At 38.6% G+C, this 20857-nt stretch overlaps 1 protein-coding gene across 13 annotated transcripts in view; it reads left to right on the forward strand.

The window, feature by feature from the left end:
• Positions 1 to 20857, forward strand: part of jakmip3 (Janus kinase and microtubule interacting protein 3) — a 377671-nt gene that overhangs the window by 327343 nt on the left and 29471 nt on the right. For 10 of the 13 annotated variants that reach the window (XR_015760938.1, XR_015760935.1, XR_015760933.1 and 7 more), the window contains one exon: positions 5130 to 6001. The exons of the other annotated variants lie outside the window; for them this stretch is intronic. The gene's annotated coding sequence lies outside the window, so the exon portion shown is untranslated. Of the gene's footprint in view, positions 1 to 5129; positions 6002 to 20857 lie in introns of those variants that run through there. 13 annotated transcript variants of the gene reach the window in all.

Below are 20857 nucleotides of genomic sequence, written 5' to 3' on the forward strand. Positions count from 1 at the left end.
ATTTTGACCCCCTTGAGTCAAAAAATTATGTTTGACATTAGATGGAACAAGCAAAAAGGCATATTTTAAAGAATGAAATAGAGGAGACAAAGAAGCTAAGGGAGGGTATTCCAAAGCATAGGGCCTTGGCAGATGAGGCACGACCACCAATGATAGAGCTACCATGGATGCGAAGAGTCTAAAATCGAAGGAGCATGACAATCTTAGTGGGCTCTGAGTCTGGAGGTTAGATAGATAGGGAAGGACAAAGGTGAGGAAATATGAAAGCATAGATAAATTTTAAAGTTGGGGCACTACTTAGCTGGGAGCTGAAGCAATTCAATGAACAAAAGAATGGTGGGTAAATGGAATTTGTGGTAGGATACTTGGAGCAAAACTTGGATAATTGCAAGTTTACTGAAGGGAGAGCATTGGAGGTCAGCCAGTTTTGTGTTGGAATAGTGAAACCTAGAGGTAAAAGGTATGGTTTAGAGTTTCAATAGCAACTGTAGAGTAGATGAAAAACTGAGCCTTGTTGCCATGTGGAGTCTGAGCTTTGGACAGTGTCATCAAGGGGAAGTGTGTAAATAAGAAGTAGGAAGGAAAACAAGAATCAAAATCAATGATGTGGGAGCAAGAGGTGAAGCTATTTCATTTGATATTCAATCTGCAATTCGATAGATAAGAATAGAACTATGTGAGTGCCACTGGAGGAAGGTGGTGTGTGCAACTGTGTCAATGTTTTCAGACAGTCATGAACAATAAGAAGGTTACTATGTAAACTGTCATTTGTGACATTGATAAAAGCCTTTTCTGTGTCGTGGTCAGGGGCGGAACCTGTTTGGAAGAATTCTGGGAGAAATGGGCACATATGTGAGATATTGAATCGATTCATGTGGAAGAATTCTTGTTCATGAGCAAAGATAAAGATTAATTTGACTGCAAATGATTAGTCAGAAAAGTACATTATTCATGAGATTTCAAAAATGGGTGAGATTTGCATACATTGACAGCATTAAATTATAAACTCAGTCAAGATGACTGTTTAAAAGAGCTTGTCTTTCCTTCATAAAAATTATAATTGCAAATACCTAAAATATATCAAAGTCATAGCTGTCAAAAACTAAACAGCATTAGGTTTTGAATCAGGTTCCACGACTTAGTTTACCAGTCAGTACATCACTTCAGTTGGAGTTAATAACATTGTTTGTAAGCAGTGATATCCTGAGATATCCTTAACTCAATAGCGGTATCCTCTGATTTATGTTGACATTTGTTTGCTTTGTTCAATAAAAAGAATAAAAGAAAAGTGGTCGCAGTGGACAAGCCCTAGTTCGGGAACCTTAATCCGCTGCCATCTTGATGATGCATTTCTCATAAGATAATGTGCATGATCCAGGTATTAATCTGGTAACCCTCCACTTAATTGTTTCCAATACATTTACCCTTTTGTTAAATAAGGATACCAATTCAGTACATAATACTCTATCAGTGGTTTTGCCAATGCTTCATATAATTGAAGCATAACCTTAATATTGTGTGCAATGTCCTTCAAATAAATAATATTTTATTAGCTTGCCTCATTTCTTGCTGTACTTGCATATTAACCTTCTGCAGTTCATGCACTAAGACACCCAGATTTATCTGTATCTCAGAATTCTGCAATGTCTCACTATTTAGATAATATGCTTCTTTCTATTCATTCTGTCAAAATTAACAATTTCACATTTCACCACAATATACTCCAATTGCCAAAACTAGTCCACTCATTTAAGTTATCGATATATTTTTGCAACCTTCTTTTGAAGAGGACGTAACTTACCTTCCTACATATTTTTGTGCCATCAGCAAAGTTAGCAACCATGTTTTTTAATCCCTTCAGGGAGGAGAAAGTGAGGGTTGCAGATGCTGGAGATCAGATTGGAGAGTGGGTGATGGAAAAGCACAGCAGGTCAGGCAACATCCAAGGAGCAGGAGAATTGATGTTTCTGATTAAACATTCCTGATGAAGGGCTTATGCCTGAAAATCAATTCTCCTGCTCCTCAGATGCTGCGTGGCCTGCTTGAGTTTTTCCAGCACCACACTCTTGATTTTAATCCCTTCATCCAAGTTATTAATATGGATGGTAAAACGAATCTGTGAAGAGCTTGAAAGAAGCCAAAGACAAGTAAATAGGTCAGTATTGCAGGAAGTGAGGGTTGAAAGCCCACAAATAGTATTTGCTTTATGCAGTTGAGCCAGGTTAGAACCCAGGAAACAAACTGGGCATAGTGCTGGCTTAATGAAGCTCACTGTTTGTGAAACCTGCAGTCTTCAGGAATCCAGGGGAGTATAATCTCAGGAAAGAAAGATGTGTCACCATAATGTGAGCAATCGTTGTAGCAATCAGTTTGTGTGGGTTTTTCAGTGAATTTTAAGGCTGCATTATTGAAAGTGAAGAATTGTAACCCTCTGTGAAGCTTTAATGAGTTTTGTTGACCTACATTATCACTAAGGTCTGAGGGAGATTGCTTGTTTGATTGCATTTGCTATTTGAGGTGTTTGACCATAATCTGTCTCTTTTCCCCATGTCTGTGTCCTTATGTTTGGAATATTAGGATCAAAGTCTAACTTTGCCACAATCTACACCTATTTTTGTTAATATTCTTTGCATTCATGTTTAAATTCTATTTGTGATGAAGCAGTTATTCTTTATTGATGAAAGAAGCCTGGCTTAATTATTCTTAATGCTAACCAGATACAGCATAAAACTGTTAAAACTGGTGATAATTGGCTATATTATCACTCTAGTAAAGTATAAAATTTGTTATGATGGGTGAGGAGGCTGACTAGGAAGGAAGTGGTGCACCTTTCCAACCTGTTGTTACATATTTGATACAATAGTGGATTTATGTACTTGTAATTTAGTATTTAAAGTTAAAGTATTTCTACATTTGGTTTTCTCCAAGCTCCAGAATCCTTTGATCTATTTGGCACAACTCTGATATTAAATATTACAGGTAGCATTATTTCACCCTTTATGTCTTTGGAACATGATTATTTATTCCTCTTACTTTAAAACATTTTGATTCTGCTATATTTCAATGCTGCTACAATCCTGTTCTCTTGAAGCTTTTAGTTACTTCTATAAATAGCATAAAATAGAAATTTTGATATATTTTCCTTTCTTAGAACTCTATAATAAATAAAACTCCATTACTGTATTGCTAACCGTTTCATGTTTTTAGATTCAAAATCTGAGGCTTCCCATTTTTCCACAGGCGAAATGGATGATTTCCTGCCTTTCACGGCCTAATAAACAATGTCTGTTCTTTCTACAATTTTCTTAATGAAATCTGTGTCACCGGCCTTAATACATGCTTCTTATTTGAATCCTAGTTTAAATGATGGATCTCCCACTCTTATCATGCAATCAAAAGTATTCTGTTATATTCTGCCTGCTTTAACTATTAGATTGTCCGTTTTGTCATTTTAATTCTGCTTTGCAACATTCCCAATACTATGACCTGATTATAAAATGCTTTTGTGGTATTTGATTTCTCTACTATGGCAATGCGTCTTGGTATAGAGGCATAGAGTCATACAGCACAGAAACAGACCCTTCAGTCCAGCACGTCAATGCCATCCTGATTTCCTAAACTCTACTAGTCCCGTTTGCCCGCATTGGCCCAAATCCCTCTAAACATTTCATATGCATGAACCTATCTTTTAAGTGTTGCAACTGTACCCTGTATCTACTACTGGCTCTGGAATGTCAGTCCACCTACAACCCACCTGTGTGTGAAAAGGTTGCCTCTCGGGTCCCTTTTAAATCTTTCTCCTCTCACCTTCAAATTATGCCCTCTAAGTTTGAACTCCTCTACTCTAGGGAAAAAGACCCTTGCTATTCACCTTAACTATGCCCATCATGATTTTATAAACCTCTATAAGGCCACCCCTCAACCTTCCACACTCCAGTTAAAAAAAAAAGCCTTAGCCCTGTCCAACCTCATTATACCTCAAATTCTGCAGCTCCGGTAACATCCTTTTTTTTTTGCACTTGTGTCTGCTCATTATAACAGTGAGACTCATTGTGAACTATAAGTACACATTTTAGTGGATCATTCATTTAAAGTTTATCCCTTTGCCCAGCGGGGATTTTTAATTTAACTCATGGAGCTCTGATACATTTCATTCCTAACCTAACCTCAAGCTGGGGATGCTCCTACACATCCTTGCACCCCAGTGGCATCTTTTACTGTCAGATAGGACTAGTGCAGAAACTTTTCTATCCACACGGCTTTTCCTTTCCAGGTCTGTTGTAAAGGTTTTAGTTCCAACTGCTGTTTCTCTGTTATTGGTCTTTCCACAAATTCTTGCTGATTCTTTGATCAAGTGTTTGCAATTGTTGACTATGGCAGTAGTTTTTAAAGCAACAAAGTCTTTAAACTGTAAACTCGCTTCTGAGTCCATGGATTTCTTTTTAACCATTATATGTTGTGGTGTCAAACAAATTTGTTCACAACTAATCACAATATGCTGTTTGTGGGTGGAAGAATGTTAGCATTTATCCTCTTTTTTTTCCTGAATGGATCTAAGGGAGCGAATGGTTTACAGTGACAAAGATTTGACTGCTGCTAAGTTTTAACAAGAAGATTCTGTTGTTGTAACAAGATGTAGTTTATTACATATAGCAACTAGGTACAAGTAACTTCTCATCTTGTTAGATATTATTACTAAGACTATGAGAAGATGAGTGGTCTGCAGTCAAAGAGATTCTAACATGTCCCACCTTATCAATACCCAAGTTAGTGTGGTACCGTCTGATTAGACAAAGCATGAGTCTGGTCAAATTGCCACTAAATGCTCCAGGTAGTTAGATCTGCCATACAACCTCTCCCCCTTGGAGAGGTTTGTGCAGGAAAACACCTTTGACCACAAAACCATCATGCATACTCTTTGACTCTGATCTCCAGCATCTGCAGTCCTCACTTTCTGCTAATGGTCAGCATGTGACATGCTTGAAGCACTATGTGAAAAGGAGATGGCAGATCCTATTTAACTATTTCTTGAGCAGACTGTCAAGGTCTGTCAAAGCAGAATGTCTGATCACTTGATTGTACTAACAAGCACCAAGACATAACTTGACTAATTCTAACCTTCCCATCAGATATTTTCTACATGACCAAAATCTCACCCGGCCACATGTTGCCATCATGCTGACTGTGGTGGAGAGGAGACTGTTGCCACCTCCTTGCAAAGAAGGACTGGAGAGAAATACAGCGGTTTTTGATCAAGGCTCATTCCAAGCAGCTGCTTTACACCGGACTCTATTCTACAGGATGTTCCTAGGGGTATACATCGAGACAAACATCAACTCCAGCTGGAGGACTACAAACTCAGTGAAAGATACTCTTTAGTCTTACAATGCAAAGCTTCTGATCTTGCACTGCAAAGAGTTGACTTCGACTGAATTTTGAAAATGGGCACATTTCAAAGTCCAAGACTATATGCTGGGTGGTGCAGTGAAGCTTGGAGCACCACCACACAGGCACAATAGGTCCAAGGTCACTTGCTGAAGCCTGTCAGCCATAGTATACCAAGGAGGTAGAAGTGGCTCTTTTAGTGCAATGGTAATGCCCCTACCTCTGAACCAGAAGGCCTGGTTCAAGTCTGACCTGCTCCAGGGGTGTGTACTGACATCTCAGAATAGATTGATTAGAAAATACCAAGGGAGTGGAAATTGTAGAACCATATCTTGGGCTGTACATTTTACAAATAACTTATATCTATCAAGAGTATTAAAATAGTATTGAGGCACCTCAGTGTGGGACATGGTGCAAGGAGAAAGGTTTGTTCCTTCTATTCTTTTCAATTTGAAATGTTTGCCCTCAGACAGTGTTCCTGATATGTGAATTGTAAGCATTAAATCAAATATATTGAGGCATCTAAGTGTAGAACATGTATTGGATTTGAAGCTGAATTTTATTGAAAATTCTTTAATGTTTAAACTAAAATGTTTTGCAATGTATTTTTTGTCACAAATTTTATGATTAAAGTATATATTTTGAAATAAATCAGATTGGGTGAAACTTAATGCAATCTCCAAAATAAACTCTCTTGAAGTTATAGGCTTAAACAAGCAGGACTTCCCTCACAGAGGGAGATTCACCCTTGGGAGGTGCCCACTAATCTGATTGGTTGGCTGCTCCAGTACAGCTGAGAGGTGACCCCTGCTGGTACAGCAGGAATGAGCAGAAAGAAGAGACAATGGCTTCCTAGAAAGGCAAATTCTTGCGTTTTAAGGCAGCGAGGAAACAAGGAGCGTGGGGAGCAGGGAGAGCTTGGTGGGAGGCTGTGTTTTGGAGGGCAGGTAACAGAAGGATGGGTGGGGTGATATCTTGATAGTAGTGGCCCCATTGCATGCAAGGCAACTCTTTCTCACCACATTAGGTGTTCCCCACTCCCTTACTTCCTTTTACAGCTAGGCAGTAATAAAACAGCCCATTGTGTTTGGCTCGCACAGCGTATTATCAGATCAATATGATTACTAATAAGCCAAGCTGACCTTAAATTATTTACTTCAATATGGCAAATGGGCAGCTAATTTTGGCACCTATCCATCCATTATATTGTGGGGATCAGCTCAAGAGGGGGTCGGCCTTACTTCCTGACCTATTATATACAGACACCTCCCCACAGTAACCATGCCTGTTAGAGGCACATAAAATCCAGCTGAGTTTGCATTTTAACATTTACAGTTTTCTGAGCCAGAGGCACAATTGATGAATTTGGAGGCATGTTAAAAATGATAAGAACCATCTTATTTATTTTTACTACTTGGGATTACATCAGATTCCACAAATTTGTCTGAACATCTAAACTAAATTAATTACAATCTTTTTACTAAATTTGTTTAATTGTTTTCCTTAACTTTTTAGTGTTCCTTGGTAGTTTGGCCTCATTTTTGACTTTAAACATGGCTACAAAGTAATTTCCTTTATTTATCATTAATCTGCTTTTGCTAGGTCCATAGTCCCCATTATCACTCTTTTTCTCTTTGCTTGTAAAAATCATTTGTTGTAGCTCTTATCATTTTGATGCTTTGTAAAGCTCTCTCAATCCACATGTTTCACTTCTTACAACTGGGCAAGACGTTTAGATTACATTCCCTACTGTATGGAAACAGGCCCTTTGGCCAATCCACACCAACCCTCCAAAGAGTAACCCACCCAGATCCATTCCCCTACTCTACATTTACCCCTGCCTAATGCACCTAACACTATGGGTAATTTAGCATGGCCAATCCATCTAACCTGCACATCTTTGGATTGTGGGAGGAAACCAGAGCACCCAGAGGAAACCCACACAGACACACAGGGAGAATGTGCAAACTCCACACAGACAGTTGCCTGATGCAGGAATCATAGATGTACAGCATGTAAACAGACCTTCCAGTCCAACTCATCCATGCCAACCAGATATTCCAACACAATCTAGTCCCACCTGCCAGCAAACCCAGGTCCCTGGTGCTGTGAGGCATCAGTGCTAATGCCTGAGCCACCATGCTGCCCCTTTTTGAAAATTACAACTTCTTGTCCTTCTCCCCCATTCTAGATTACATTAGATTCCCTACAGTATGGAAACAGGTCCTTCGGCTCAATTACTTTTCCTTTAATAAAATAGTTGTTAGTTCATTTATTGGTCATAGTTGCTCATTTAAGTAACTGCAGTTTTAGTCAATAAACTTGGTGCAATGCTCAATGAACAATGTGGTGCATTTGTGCCAATGGAATTTTGCACTTTACAAATAACAGTCTTTGATCAAGCTGTACTGTGCATGTACAATGAGAATTGTTCTTCATAAATTGGATTGCCATCCATCATCTTAAATCTGGTTCCAATGGTATTTTCTGCACAGGGCCTGGAAATTTAAACAGCCATTGAAAAGTACAAAAACAGCTGCAATTGTCAGAGAATGGAGTCACAATCTGTTGAGAAATATGCAACTTACAAGATCACAAACTGCATTTGAACCTAAAGTGATGGAATACAACAGATTGTATCTCAAAGGTACATTATTGCAGAATTTTGCCTTCAGTAAGCAGACTTGTCTTTGTAGGATGTAACATTAAATCATTAAAAACAATAGCTCCAATGAATTTGAGACCTACAGGGATTTAGAGCCTGAGTACGTTTACATCATGCTTTCCCTTGGTGGCATTAAAAGGGAACAGTACCAGAAGCTGCAATAAAACTGAATAGAGGATTATTTTACTGTTGTGCAGTAATAAATTAAAAGTTTCAGAAACTCAGAAAAGTACATTCACTGGCCTCCTTTATCTGCTGGCAGAAAGTGCCAAGTATTAATGTCTAAAACCCTCAGTAAGTTTAATTTGCTACTCAAACTTTACAGCCTTATCCATTCCCCAGCGAACCATCCTGAATATCAGTATGAATGAACCTGGGTTTATAAATTCACATTCATTAAATTTTACAACTAATGTCTGTAAATTTCTGAAGTTTTCATGTGTTGAAGTGAGACTTACGAAAGATCTCCTTTAAATATTGTCAGTTTTAAAGCAAACATCCCTGAATCCAGGTTGGAGATATCATGATGAAGAGTCAGATATCACTTTGTCATCTGCTTGAACAGTTAAAATATTCTCTATTAACGTAGAAAGTTCCTGGCACCAGATGGTGCTGTGGCATAGTAGAGTGCTACTGTAACCTGTTAAACCTAGGGATGATAGAGTAGAACATGGGGCATCTACCTAGCCTTACAAGCTAACCCAGTTGTTCACCTGTGTTTCCTCTTGCTGGAGTTTCCATGTCAACCAACATTCGGAGAACAGAAGAAACAAAATTGGTTTAAAAGAGATGTGAATTACAGACAATTATCATTTTATCTAATTTCTTCAGCAGCCAGAGTTTCGTAAGTCTTAATTTGGATTTATGAAAATCTCAGTCTTTGCTCTTCCTTTGGGGCAGAGTGGACAGACATTCAGCCTTACCCTTTTCAATTGGAGTCAATACAAAATACTTAAAGGCAAAGACTTGGACTGAGTTTTCTTCCTGAAGTTACTGTGAGTAATGTGGGAAAGATCTCTTTATATGTGATTCATATCTGAGGAGCATAGCAGTGAGAATACGTCCTCAAGCCTGTTCCAGAATTTAATGCGATCATGACGAATCTTTGACCTTGTCTCACATGCCTTTTCCCCAGATCCTTGATATCTTTTGCTAACAGTCAGTAGGTGATGGAATACTCTCCATTTGCATAGATGCATGCAGCTGCAATAACACTGAAGAAACTCCACACCATCCAGGGAAGTATTGACATACAATGGCAGCATACCATCTACAGGTTGCACTGCAGTAACTCACCGAGGCTAATTCGAAAGCATCTTTCAAACTCTCAACCTCTACTATCCAGAAGGACAAGGGCACTAGGTGTTTGTGTCTGTGTGTGTGTGTACAAGTTGACTATATCATGGCCGCTAAATCAGATAAGGCCCCATGGTGTTAGGAGCACAGTACTGGCATGGATAGAGGATTGGCTGGCTGGCAGAAGGCCGAGATCAAGGATAAAGGGGCTTTCTTCCAAATGGCAACTGGTAACTACTGGAGTTCGAGAGGGTCAGAGTTGGGACCACAATATTCACGGTATATATTAACAATCTGGATGAAGGAACTGAGGCATTGTTTCTATGTTTGTAGATGACAATAAGATAGGTGAAGGGACGGGTGGTGTTGAGGATACAGGGAGGCTGCAGAAGGACTTGAACAGTCTAGGAAAGTGGGCAAATACCTGACAGATGGAATATAATGTAGGGAAATGTGAGTTTATGCACTTTGGTAGGCGTAGACTATTTTCTAAACAGTTAGGAAAGCAAATCCAATGTTAGCATTTAGCTCAAGAGGGCTAGAATACAAGAGCAGAGATGGTCTGCTGAAGCTGTAAAAGGCTCTGGTTGGACCACGTTTGGAATACTGTGAGGAGTTTTGGACTCCATATCTAAGGAAGGATGTGCTGGCATTGGGAGGAATCCAGACCAAGTTTAAAAGAATGATCCCAGGGATGAAGGGCTTGCCATTTGAATAGTGGTAGAGAATCCTGAGTCGGTACTCAAAGGAGTTTAGAAGAATGAGGTGGATCTCTTTAAACTTACATAATACTGAGATGCCTGGATAAAGTGGATGTGGAGAAGATGTTTCCACCAGTAGGACAGACTCGAACCAGAGCGCACTGTCTCCAAGTGAAGGTACGACCCTTTACAACTGAAATGATGAGGAATTTCTTTAGCCATACAATCATAAAATGTCATAGAATCCCAACAGTGTGGGAATAGGCCCTTCAGTCCAACAAGTCCACACCGACCCTCTGAAGAGTATCCCACCAAACCCATTCGCCATTACTCTACATTTACCCCTAACTAATACACTTAACCTACATATCTCTGAACACTATGGTCAATTTAGCATGACCAATTTACCTGACCTGCACATCTTTGGATTCTGGAAGGAAATCAGAGCACCAGAGGAAACCCACGCAGACACAGGGAGAAGGTGCAAACTCCACACAGACAGCCGTCCGAAGCTGGAAACGAACCCAGGTCCCTGAATCTGTGAGGCATCAGTGCTAACCACTGAGCCACTGTGTCGCCCAAGAGTGGTTAATCAATGGAACTCATTGCCGCAGATGACTGTGGAGGCCAAGTCATTGTGTGTAATTAAGACAAATATCCAGTAAAGGTTCTTGATTGGTAAGGGGAATCAAGGGTTAGAGAGAGAAGGCAGGAGAATAGGTTTGAGAAACATATCAGCCTTGCTTGAATGATGGAGCAAATTCAATGGGCTGAATAGTCAAATTCTGCTCCTATGTCTTATGGTATTATGGTCTTCCGTTACTGTCACTGAATCAAAACCCTGGAACTCCCATCTTAATGCCACTGTGTGTTTAAAACACTGAATGGACTACAGTGGTTCACACGTGGCTCAACACCAACTTTTCAAGACCAGTTAGAAATGAGTAACAAATGCTGTCCTTGCCAATGATGTCCACAATCCATGAAAGAATAAAAATATTGGACAAGTAAGCAAAATATGGTTGTCTTGACCTGTTTTCCTCCTTCTTTGCATATTTTGTTGAGCTGAGCTATTTTCTATTTATAAAGCTGTTAGCATTACCGCATTTGAAGTCACTTGTCAATGCTTATGCTCCTTTCCTGGCATGTAAGACCTCATTCTTTTCAATTATTGGATAAATCAAAATACATAAATGAAGATGATGGGAGATGCTATTCAATTAATTACATATTCCCTTTGTCTATGGATTTGAAGAGAAATAGCATTATTTTCCTTGGCTTAATCTGTCATTTCTACATGAGAGAAATTTTTCCCACAATTGTTTCACTGTATAATTATGCCATCGAAATATGGACAATTTTGTATCGTAAACTATTATGTCATTTTCAGATTAACTTACTTTCAGATACCAAGAAGTGATCCATGTTAGATAACAGAAGCTTGACATTGTATAAACAATCTATTATGAGAGATCAAACTGCAGTGCAGTGTCCAGTTAAGTTAATGCAGATTGGTCTATGTCAGATATCAAATAAAGTTTGCTTTTCAACATATGTGATTGTGTCACCCATCTAATAATCTTCAAGATTAAAACAGCTTTCAACATCTACCTAATCATAAAAAGAATACTGAACATGAAGGTTATTTTCTAATCAAACTGTTACGACATGGCTGGAGCAGATGGGACTTGAACCCAAGGCCTTTTGATCTAGGTGGGGGTTTTCAATACTAGGTAGGATACTTTTAAAGTGAGAGGAGCAAGGTTTTTAAAAAAGATTTTAGGGGCGATCTTTTTACATAGAGACTGGTTTTGTGTGACATGAACGTCCAGAGGAAGTGATGGATGCGGATACAGTTTACAACATTCAAACCATTTGGATAAGTTTGTGAATGAGAATTTTTTGGAGGGATACAGGCCAAGCACAGGTGGGACTAGTTTAATTTCAGAATATGACCTGCATGGACTGGTTAGACAGAATGATCTGTTTCTATTCTGTATGACTCTATGAGACTTCCACTGTAATACAAGAGGCCTTGACTTACTGTCGAAAGATTAGAATATTTCAAACCCTTCATTGAAGTAGGTGCTCTGTTTATTTGCAACAGTTAGCTATGAAGGGATATTCACAGATTCTCTGAAGGAAGGAGCCCTCAAAAACAATTACAAAGCTCTAATTGAGTACTTATAAAGCAAGAATCAAGGTAGACAAAAGGGTGAATTGTTTGTCTCCTTTATTCAAGTAAAATGATACTTGAACCTATTAGATTAGATTACTTACAGTGTGGAAACAGTCCCTTCGGCCCAACAAGTCCACACCATCCCTCTGAAGAGCAACCCACCCAGACCCATTCCTCTACATTTACCCCTTCACCTAACACTACTGGCAATTAAGCATGGCCAATTCACCTAACCTGCACATCTTTGGATTGTGGGAGGAAACCCACGTAGAATGGGGAGAATGTGCAAGCTCCACACACACAGTTGCCTGAGGTTGGAATTGAACCCAGGTCTCTGGTGCTGTGAGGTAGCAGTGCTAACCACTGTGCCACCGTGATCAGCAGCTTATTTTTATAAGGGCTTTTTGTGGAAATGTTGAACCATGTTATCAGGGTTATATTGTATGATCAGGCACTTGAGATCTATAGACGAATGTGCCCCACATACAATTGGTGGCAACCATAATATAATTGGACTGTAACCACAGTTTAATTTTAATTCATTGGCAAACAAAATAACATTCCATTAAAAAGAATCTGCCCCATATTCCAATTTTTAGGTGAGTAATTGAATAATAGAACACAAATAACATTTTATTGTTGGTTTTGGGGTAAAATTAAGTTCTGCAGGATCATCCAGTGCATTAATTTAGTCACCATTCAAATGTGTATGGTTACCTACTTCATACTTGTCTTTCTCATTCTTTCATTTTGAAGAATTTTGATTTTATATAAGTTTACTGTTTATGGAGCCATTAACAAAATCTGTAATCTGTATGAAACATTCAAAATGTTCTATCAAAAACTGAGGGTCACCATCAGGACACCTTTAAAAATCAACCAGTTGAAAACAGTTAAGCATCCCTTTGCAATTGGTCTGTTCTATTTTCATGTATTTTGCACAGAGGTGTGGAGCTAATTAAAGAAATGCCTTAGAGGAATTACTGGCCCCAATTTAATTAGAGAAATGACTGAACATGCCACATGACCAAAGATAAGATACTTTGAATTAATGATTTTATTGGCTGATGTTAATTCAGCTGCTTGCACAGTAAAAAATCAGTACCCCATCTAACACAGAATTCCAATACTGTTAGAGGGATACAAATCAATAATCTTGCAAAATTGGAAAATAACTGTAAATTAACACCTAGGAGGAAGCTTTTGCTCCATTTTTGTCTCCAGTGAAGCAATTGAGAAATACTCCCACTGCTCTGGTCCTTTCACATAACTTCTACTTAAACTGTTTATTTAGATTTCATTTAAACATCCTCTTGCACTCAATTACTCTCAATGCAGAATATTTCATATTCTAAACATTCTGCATAAAGACATTTTTCATAATTATGCCTCTTCATTCAGTATGAATCGATGAGCCATCATCACTGATGCCTTGACCAGAGGGAGAGGTCCCTCTTGTTCATTTCAGTGAAAACCATTTATCATTTTAAACACTCCATTAAATATATTTTTCTAGGTTTCTCTGCCTTTGTGGAAATGAGCCAAGTATCTCAAGCAGACATCATATAAATATTTGTCAATTATATTTCTCTCTTTACAGTGATATTTGTAAAAGTAGTAGATTACCTAAGATGTCACCATAAGACGACAGACATTGTAAACGTTTTTCACTGTACTTGTACAATGGAGTACAAGTGACAATAAAAGGATATAGTATATTGCATATTAAAGCATAGAGACAGATCATTTGACCCCCAAGCATTGACTTCCCAATATACCTTTAGATGAACAAATAATTCTAATCCACTCATTCCCATATCCTTTCAATATTGCTGTTTCCTTCATAACCTTATACATCTTCATCTTGAAAATTGATATAGTTCTGGATGTAGGTTTGCTCGCTGAGCTGAAAGATTCATTTCCAAAGATTTCATCACCCTCCGGGCAAAGCTCTGCTACTAATTCCTGCCTTCTATTTATATGTTTGGGTTACTTTGGGTTGGTGATGCCATTTCCTGCAGTGTTGTCATTTCCTGTGGTGATGTCATTTCCGGTTGTTTTCTCAGGGGATGGTAGATGGGATCTAACTTGATGTGTTTGTTGCTAGAGTTCCGGTTGGAATGCCATGCTTCTAGGAACACTTGTGTGTGTCTCTGTTTGGCTTCTCCTAGGATTCCAATTCTCCTCTCAATAAAGCATTATAATTCCATGAACTTTTATGATTACTTCCCTTACATGCACACTAGCCTTCTGTGATTCATGTACCAGGGCACCCAGATCTCTCTACATCTTGGATCTCTGACAACTCAACGGTTAGATAAAGTTCAAATTAAATTGTTTACTTTATGATAACATAATCCAATGCATAAGTCATTCATGTGGATTGATTATGTACAGGTTGTGGAAAGTTAGGTACTTCTTTCACATCGACTCATTGCCATGTTAACCATCTCTGTGTGTCATGGTTGCTGAGTCAGTGTAGCTAACAACGTGTAGGTAATAGCATTATGAATGATGCTCAAAATGATGTATATTTGACCTGAACTGCCCTGACCAACACCAAAACAAGCCTGTTTGTTATAAGGATTTTCTGGGCATGAGGAAATAACACTTGTTCCACAATAGTCAATTGGAATAAAGACTTTATCAGAGTCAAAGATCAGCAGCAAATGCAAACCCTGTTTATTCAATCAGAGAGGCTGCACCAAAGATGTCAGGGTACAATGACAAATTATGACCTTATCTTGCTTGAGACATCAGTTTGTTGCTATAAACAACTTGTTCACAGTCAATCAACAAATTTGCTTCACAGGTTCTCCTTCATCTACGGCACAAGTTACTTCTTCAAAGAATTCCAATAAATTAGTATCAAACTCAAATAAAAGACATGCAATTCTGTAAAGATCAAATCAGAAGGTTGGACAGAATATCAAAAGCAGCAAAGAATTACTAAAAGATTAATAAAGAGGGAAAAATTAGAGTATGATAAAAAGATAGATTTTGAGAAGGCATACTTAGATTCCAGAAGGCATTTGATAAAGTGCCACATCAAATGTAATTGTGGAAAATAAAAACTAATGGTGTAGAGGGTAACCTATTGGCATGGTTAGAGGTTTGACTAGTTAATAGAAAACAGGGAGCAGGAATAAATGGACTTTTTTAGGCTGGCAAGAAGTCATGAATGGTGTACCACAGCAGTTAGTGCGGGGGCCACACCTCTTTACAATTGATATAAATGATTTGGATGAAGGGATCGAAGATTTGTTAGCTAAATTTGCTGATGACATAAAGATAGGTCAGAAAATGACCAAGTGGGAGGCATGGTGACACAGTGGTTAACACTGCTGCCTCACAGTGGCCAGAGACCTGGGTTCAATTCCCGCTTCAGGCGACTGTATGTGTGGAGTTTGCACATTCTCCCCGTGTCTGCGTGGGTTTCCTCCGGGTGCTCCGGTTTCCTCCCACAGTCCCAAAAAAAACCGTGCAGGTTAGGTGAATTGGCCATGCTAAATTGCCCGGAGTGTTAGGAGAAGGGGCAAATGTAGGGAAATGGGTCTGGGTGGGTCGCGTCGGCAGGTCAGTGTGGACTTGTTGGGCTGAAGGGCCTGTTTCCACAATGTAAGTAATCTAATCTAAAATAAGTTGTGAAGAGGACATACAGAGCACGCAATGGGATATGGATAAGTTAAGTCAGTGGACAAAGATCTGGCAATGAAGTACAATGTAGGAAAATGTGAAACAATCCTTATTGGTGGAAAGAATTATTTAAAAAATTATTATCTAACCATTGAGTCATCAGAGATCCAAGATGTAGAGAGATCTGGGTGTCCTGGTACATGAATCACAGAAGACTAGTGTGCATGTAAGGGAAGTAATCATAAAAGTTCATAGAATTATTATGCTTTATTGAGAGAAGAATTGAATGCAAGAGTATGGAGGTTATGTTTCAGTTTCCAAGGCATTGGTGAGAACACATCTGGAGTACTGTGTTAAATCACTGTACTTATGGTAAGTTGTTAGTGCATTTGAAGCAGTTTAGAGAAGATTTAATAGACTAATACCTTGAATGAGCAGATTGCCTGAAGGGAAAAGGTTAGATAGGTTAGGCCTGTATCCACTGGAGTTTAGAAAAGTCAGAGGTGACTTAATTTAAAATAAAAGATCCCGAGGGGACTTAACTGGGTGTATGTTGAAAGGTTGATTCCGCTTGTGGGAGAATCTAGAACTAAGGGTTATAAAAGAAGGGGTCACTTATTTAAAACTGAGATCAGAATTTCTTTTTTACTTTTTGAGGAATTCTCTGGAATTCCCTTCCTCAAAATTTGAATGAATGCAGAATCTTTAATTATTTTTAAGGCAGAGGTAGATAGATTCTTGACAACCAAGGGGATGAAAGATTATTGGGGATATGCAGGAATGTAGAGTTTAGGTAAAATCAGACCAACCCTGAATTGAATGATGGAGCAGGCCAGAAGGGATAAGTGGCTAGGACTTGTTCCTTGGTTGTATGTAGGTTAAGGTGGGAAGGTAGGTAAGGATAGGCAGGTAGGTATAAACAATGACTGCAGATGCTGGAAACCAGATTCTGGATTAATGGTGCTGGAAAAGCACAGCAGTTCAGGCAGCATCTGAGGAGGGAGGTAGGTAAGGATGTGAAGGTAGGTAAGGATGGGGAGGTAGGTAAGGATGGGAAAGTGGGTAAAGATGGGAAGGTAGGTAAGAACGGGAAGGTAGGTAAAGATGGGGAGGTAGGTAAGGATGGGGAGGTAGGCAAGGATGGGAAGAAATTTGGAAATGGGTCAGTCGTGAAGAATGTTGTGTCACAATACATTTTATTGGTGGTTGATTGTTAAATCATTGTAAAATTTTAGGAAGGGTTCCACTTTTGTTCTGTATCAATGCATTTCTTCACTTATTTCCTTGTGCATTTTTAGCTTTTCTGTGTTTTACAGTGCTTCATAATAGATGAAATTTCTGGGAAGATAACCTGACAGCAAACTTTTGCTAATATTATTCTGGAAACTAATGCAAGGGAAGCAAGGGTCCTAGAGCACTTTGCTAAGGTAATCTGACTAAAAATATGAGCCTCGACTACATTACATATTAGACTTATTTAAACTGTGCCATTTTATTTCCTCTTCAGAGCCTATCATTCCACATACTACTTACCAACTATGCAAGAACCTTCTTTCTTTACTTCGTAGTTTCCTTCAATTATTAGCCTTGGTCCAGAGGTGGCTTTTTTTGCATGTGAGTTGGAGGTTGTTAGTTTAGCACTTACATCAGGACTAGACGATATAATCTATGTTGAAACAAGGGAAAACCAGCAAAACTAGCAAATGACACATATTTCAAATGGAAATCCAGTAAAATCAATATTTTTATTTCCAATTACTACTAATTTTAACTAGGGTTTTTCATCCCCTAACTGTGAGTGATGCACTTTTGGAGGTGCCATGTTTTAGATGAATCTTGTTTTTACATTCAGGTGGCATAAACGAACCAAGGTATTATTTAAAGAAGGGCAGGGATTTTCTTCTAGTATCCCTAAACATTTAGCCTTCAATCAGCACCACTGAAGAAATATAAGCTGATCATAAAAACATAGAAGATAGTAGCAGGAGAAGGCCATTTGGTCTTTCAGGCTTGCTCTGCCATTCATCACCATCATGGCTGATCATCCAATTCAATAGCCTAATCCTGCTTTCTCCCCATAACCTTTGATTCCATTCACCCTAAGTGCTATATCTAGCTGTCTCTTGAATACATTCAATGTTTTGGCATCAACTACTACCTGTGATAATAAGTTCCACAGGCTCACCACTCTTTGGGTGAAGAAATGTCTCCTCATCTCCATTCTGAATGGTCCACCCCAAATCCTAAGACTGAGACACCTGATTCTGGACACACCCACCATCGGGAACATTCTCCGGGCATTTACCCTGTCTTGTCTGTTAGAATTTTATAAGTATCTATGAGTAAAATATTTTATAAGTATTATTTCATTTATCTGAACTCCAGTGAAAACAATCACAACCTAGTCAAACTCTCTTCATAAGTCAGTTTGGGAATTGACAAGAATGTAAACGGTTCAGAAATCTAGGAATATAAGAATAACTTAATGCAAAAGGATCAATATCCATTAATTTATTTTGTGCCATCCAAGTAGTTGCCTGATACAATTGTAATGGAGTTGTAAACCAATCATAGCAATCAATCTCGATTAATTTCCAGCAGCACTATTTTAATTGGTGTAATTTTACAGTTGGTGAAAATTGCTTATGTTTGAACCACCCTCTCCTTCTGAATGCAAGTTTGTTTTTTCTTTCACCCGTTATGAGGTCAGCAGATTGCCTATGTTCACTAACTCAACGTCATGGGCATCAAAAACTTGCCCAACGAATACTACAATTGGTGAATTCACTGGCAACACCACAACTAGTGACATTTATTTCTGTAATTAACTCTTTCAGAACTCTTAATGCCTCATCACTGTGAAAAATGACTTGAATCAGTGAAAATGAGTCTAATGTAACTTTAATAATGATCAGTTAACTGAGCGGTGATCTGCCTGCGATCCGAAGAGTATTACCAGCAGTTGTATTTTCGTAAGTGTTATGTTACAGCCAGAGAAATTACTGGTATTTGTACCATTCTTCTCTGTCTTCTCTTTCTTTTCAAACCATTTATCTCCCTTTTTATCTGATAGAGTTGAAATGTGATTCTACAGTAGTCTATTAATATCTCACCTGTGCACATTCTTCATGTGTGAGCTTAAGCATCAATGATTACAAATGATTTGGAGAGCTGATTCTAATCATTGCTTTTAAAAACAAAGCAGACACACTGGCTAGTAATTCGGAGCAGACAGTCTGCCTGATTTTTAACTGTCCTTAAAGGATAATGTCATCTATTCTAGGGTCCTTCCAATATTGAGTGGGTTAGCATGGATTAACAGACCAATCTGCTACCTTTCTGATTTATTTGATTTACTTCATATTTATACACCACATTTAATTTCTGGGAGCTCTATCTTTAATTTAAACAATAACGTGAGTAACTACCAAACAGACTATTCAAATTCATGTGCTGAAGAAGTGTTTTCACTCAAAACTGGAGTTGCTATTCATTAACAATGATACCATTGTGTGTGTATCTCTTCGGTGCTGGAGAATTTAGCCAAAGAAGGAAAAGGCAATTTGCTGCTGACTGATTCATATAACTGTCACTGTCAAAAGTACTGTAGAGCAATATACTCCACAGAAAAGCTATTTTACACTTGCTGTGAAATGATTTGAAATGAATTGCACACTTGTAAATATATATGACAGTTTACAGACTGAAATGACTTGTCATACTATAAAAACATCTCACATCATTTCTGATCCAGAGTGGGCTATAAATCAGGGGACAAGCCATTCTCTGTTGCATATATGTGTTGTCTACTGGCCAGTGATGGAATACCTTTGAGAGAAGCTCCATGATAGATTGTCGGCCAGGCCACCTAGATCTAATGAAGAAATAAATGTATGTACAGTTATAATTAAAAGTCTAGCGTCTCTGGATTGCTACACATATCACACTTTAAAATATACATTAGTCAACCCACCTCAAAAGTCAGTATTGGTTCAGATAACCCCATTATGGTCAGTTAGTAACAGGGATCCACTCAAAATATATTTTCACTATGTGAGCCATGACTTGCATGACTGTGGATTTAGTGCTGGAAAGTAGCTGAAAATGTGTTGCTGGAAAAGCGCAGCAGGTCAGGCAGCATCCAAGGAACAGGAGAATCGACGTTTCGGGCATAAGCCCTTCTTCAGGAATCCTGAAGAAGGGCTTATGCCCGAAACGTCGATTCTCCTGTTCCTTGGATGCTGCCTGACCTGCTGCGCTTTTCCAGCAACACATTTTCAGCTCTGATATCCAGCATCTGCAGTCCTCACTTTCTCCTGTTGGAAAGTAGGACAAGATTGCTTTTCACCAATTGACACAGACAAAATGGGCTGGATACCTTCTTTCTCATTGTAAATTTTCTATGATTCTACATTTAAGCTGTTACATCTACAAACCACTAACCTCCAAACCCAACATTATGTTTTCCAGAGCTATTAGTTGAAAAATAAATGAAAATTTCCACTAGAATCATTTTTTTGTGTGTGACAGTGTTTCAGTGGCCAATTTGCCTGTGCTAAAACAACTAAGCTAATGTTTGGAAAATTGTAAGAAAAAGTTAAAATTTAAAAATTATTTGAGATGTTGCTAAATTTACCTATGCCCTATTGGAAAACTAATGCACATCCAGGCTCAGGAGGGTTGAGTATAAATGCTGTAGTGGTCCTATATTCATTGGAAAAGTAGCAGCACTCAAACACAAGCAGAGGGCAAATTCACCCAGAAAATTCAAACGTCACTGGCGTTGTAAAGTCCGAATTTCTGAGGAGCTACTCCTCCAATCACAAGCTGGATATTTCCCATACTTGATCCTGATAGGTTCAGCAGTAAACCTATCAGAAGCAAGCAGAGAACAGAACAATCCTGTGGTTAAAGTAGTAGCAAGAAGACAACACATATATGCGACAGAGAATGGTTTGTCCCCTGATTTACAGGATGGCACAGTGGCTCAGTGGT

The sequence above is a fragment of the Chiloscyllium plagiosum genome, unplaced genomic scaffold, assembly GCF_037043375.1.
Source record: "Chiloscyllium plagiosum isolate Xiang-an unplaced genomic scaffold, Cpla_swu_hap1 HiC_scaffold_22, whole genome shotgun sequence".
Classification (NCBI taxonomy): domain Eukaryota; kingdom Metazoa; phylum Chordata; class Chondrichthyes; order Orectolobiformes; family Hemiscylliidae; genus Chiloscyllium; species Chiloscyllium plagiosum.